Source organism: Salvelinus sp. IW2-2015, linkage group LG2, assembly GCF_002910315.2.
Source record: "Salvelinus sp. IW2-2015 linkage group LG2, ASM291031v2, whole genome shotgun sequence".
NCBI lineage: Eukaryota > Metazoa > Chordata > Actinopteri > Salmoniformes > Salmonidae > Salvelinus > Salvelinus sp. IW2-2015.
Genome location: NC_036839.1, coordinates 43,410,439 through 43,414,247, shown reverse-complemented (window position 1 = coordinate 43,414,247; position 3,809 = coordinate 43,410,439). Strand labels below are relative to the sequence as shown.

Below are 3,809 nucleotides of genomic sequence, written 5' to 3'. Positions count from 1 at the left end.
AGGAAACCATACACAACATTTATCATTTGACCAAATTTGACCAATTCACGGAGTCTGTAGGAAGAAAACAACATGCACAAAGTGGTAAGAAAGTTAGGTCCAAGTTGAGAATGTATTGTCTAAGATTTCATGACGCTTGTATTTAAACCAAAGTAGACACTTTAAGATTGTTCTATACATCAGTTAAGGCTCTATTAGCTTCAATATGATGTCCTAACAGAACTAGACAATCATTTGTGCCAGCAGCTAATGTTCCTATCAACTCAGTAGCAAGCAATCTCAACGCGAAGCGAGCTAATGTTCCATCAACCAGTAAGCCAGCAGCTAATGTTCCTATCAACTCAGCTAAGCCAGCAGCTAATGTTCCTATCAACCAGTACAAGGCAAGCTACAACCTAGAAGGCCAGCAGGCTAATTTCCTATCAACTCGTAAGGCCAGCAGGCTAATGTTCATCAACTCAGTATGCCAGCAGGCTAATGTTCCTATTCACTCATAAGGCCGCAGCTAATTTCCCTATAGACTCAGTAAAGGCCAGCAGGCTAACTGTTCCTACAACTCAGTAAGGCCAGCAGGGCTAGTCTTTTAAATGTTGTTAATTAGTTGTATGTAACTTATGAAATTTATTGTCAATTTTGTTGTATTTAAAATGCCGCTTTAAACGTGTTACATGACACTGCAACAAAAACTCCCCCATGGGGAACAATAAGTCAGTAATAAAACACCACTGTGGATCCTTTCCTCGTACTGGATTGGACGAGGAAGGTAACACATTCTGCTGGCGATCAAACCCTGAAGCAACCCTACAATTCATACCTTATGAGTTCATTCCTTACCAGAACCCACAGAAGTGTCCAAGTCAGGACTTGTGTGATTTGTGTGTGGTGTGTGGTGTGTTGTGGTGTGTGTGTCCGTGTGTGTTGTGTGTGTGTGTGTCGTGTGTTGTGTTGTGTGTGTGTGTGTGACTCCGGTTGTGTGTGTGTGGTGTGTGTCTGTGGTGTTGGAGAAGTAAGAGAGACAGAAGGAGAGTTTAAAGATCCATATGGAGCATGGTGTCGTGTGTTTTGGTGTTTTTTTGTAGTGTGTGTGGTATGCTGGAGAGAGGAGAGGACAGATGAGGAGAGTTTAAAGAGCATATACTGCATTGTGGTTGTGTGTTGTGTGAACTTGTTGTGGTGTTGTGTGTGCAGGGAAAGGGAAGTTAAGAGCCTGATGTGTGTGTGTTTATGTGTGTGTGTGATGTGAAGGAAGGGTGTAATGACTGGTGTGTGTGTGTGTGTGTGTGTTGTGTGTTGGTTGTTGGTGTGTGTGTGTGTCTTGTGTGTGTGTGTGTGTGTGGTGTGTGTGTGTGTGTGTTGTGCAGACAACTCAACTGTGCAAGTGTATGGGTGTGGGTGATTCAGACAGCCCACGTGGTGATGTCATCAGCCTATGGGAAAGGCGCGACTGCACTCATTTGGGCTTTTCTGTTGTTAGAGCCACATGGGCGTGTGCCTGGCCCTTAATGGGAGGGTGGCAGCAGTGTGTCTGTGTGGTATGGTGACGACTGAAACAGCAGGAAAGGGTGCCTGGCCCTTAATGGGAGGGTGTCAGCAGTGTGTCTGTGTGTATTGGTGACGACTGAACAGCAGGGGAGAAGGGTGCCTGGCCCTATGGGAGGGTTCAGCAGTGTGTCTGTGTAGTATGTGTGACGACTGAAAAGCACAGGGAAATTCTCTGGCCCTTAATGGGAGGGTGGCAGCAGTGTGTCTGTGTAGGTATGGTGACGACTGAAACAGGCAGGGGAAAGGGTGCCTGGCCCTTAATGGGAGGGTGGCAGCAGTGTGTCTGTGTGGTATGGTGACGACTGAAACAGCAGGGGAAAGGGTGCCTGGCCCTTAATGGGAGGGTGGCAGCAGGTGTCTGTGTATGTATGGTGACGACTGAAACAGCAGGGGAAAGAGGGGCCTGGCCCTTAATGGGAGGGTGGCAGCAGTGTGTATATGTGGTATGGTGACGACTGCAAACAGCAGGGGAAGGGTGCCTGGCCCTATAATGGGAGGGTGTCAGCAGTGTGTGATATGTGGTATGGTGACGACTGAAACAGCAGGGGAAAGGGTGCCTGGCCCTTAATGGAGGAGGGGGGCAAGCAGTGTTATATTGTGGTATGGTGACGACTGAAACAGCAGGGGGAAAGGGTGGCCTGGCCCTTAAGGGAGGGTGGCAAGCAGTGTATGTGTGGTATGGTGACGACTGAAACAGCAGGGGAGAAGGGTGTGCTGGCCCTTAATGGGAGGGTGTAGCAGTGTGTAGTGTTGGATGGCGACGACTGAAACCGCCAGAGGGAAGGGTGACTGCCCTTAATGAAGAGGGTGACAGCATGTGTAGGTGTGGTATGGCGACGACTAAACAGCAGGGAAAGGGCAGGTGGGTGGGGATTCATTTTTAGAACTCTGTCATTAAGTCCTTTGTTGTGGTAAATATGTCAAACTTCTACAGTCAAAAGAAAACCAGCAGGTTGTGTGAACAATTGGCCCTTTAGCAAAGAGAAAAGTGCCTCAAAATGAAAACAACTTCAAAGGTTGTTATAAGAAAACTGTGTATCATGTATGTAACAAACTGGGTTAAATGAAGATCATAAGTATCTTCAGGAGAGTCCAATACCTTCCAGAAAACATCTTTTATATGAAAAGAATCCACTCCAAAACATTAATTCTGTTCCCAGGGCGCCGAAGATGTGGATGTGATGACCTCATGCGTTTTGGAGATCATTACAGCCTAATTTAAGTTTTTGGGTTACATGCAGGAAGACACATTTCAGTTGAAGGCGTTCAGTTGTACAACTGACTAGGTATCCCCCCTTTCCCCTTCAAACAAATAACTCTGTATATGTGTTCTACAAAGTTCTGCAATGTGACTGGCCCAAAGGATTGAGAAACAGGGGGAAGGAGCTGGGGGAGTGTGTCTGCTGCCTAGCTGGTCCCACCCCTGTACTGTGGAGGCGTGGAGTATGATCASTCACATCAGAGGTTTGGACCGCCATCAAACAAACCACTGGAGAGAGATGAATGAACAGCTGCCACAATCTCACACAGCTCACTACACAAAGACACTCTTTACTCAACAGCTCAGAACAATTCAGGGGAGTTTCTGGGGAAACTCTTTACTCAACAGCTGCACTACACTGTGAGGAGTGGAAATATAGAGGCATTGACACACTGACAGACAAGGCCCTACTACGCAGCRTCTGACGCACTTCTAAAGACAAGGAGGGAATGCAAGGAGGTGTGTCAGTTGCTCAATGTGGATTCTTAGGGCGTGACTTAAGGTGCGGAGGAGGTGACCTGATTCGACAGAGAAAGTTTTTATTGAGGTGAACTTTGAGCGTTCACTTACATTATGACACCCAGTAGTCTTGAGGGACACGCCCCCTCTCATTCGAGCCCCGCCCACACAGCCAAGCCGGCTGACAGGCAGCTGAGTAAACATTAAGGTGCTGAACACACCCAGCCAGAACCATGCACTGTCTGTCTGTCTGTCTGTCTGTCTGTCTGTCTGTCTGTCTGTCTGTCTGTCTGTCTGTCTGTCTGCCTGTCTGTCTGTCTGTCTGTCTGTCTGTCTGTGGGAATCAGATTGTTAATGGATTAACCCTTTTTAATATATGAACACACAAGGTGTTAGGAAACTGAGGATATAGGAATGAGCTTTAAATGATATATAGCCAAACGCTGTGCTCATCAGAACATGCGGTGTGAGAGGAAAGAGATGAGCTCACCTCTGTTTTGATCATCTTGGGAGAAGGATCATCTCTGTCACAACATCGAGACCTACA

General features: G+C 47.1%; 1 pseudogene; it reads right to left on the bottom strand.

The window, feature by feature from the left end:
- The window catches only part of LOC111980312 (NGFI-A-binding protein 1-like), a 56,581-nt pseudogene that overhangs the window by 28,693 nt on the left and 24,079 nt on the right, over positions 1-3,809 (bottom strand).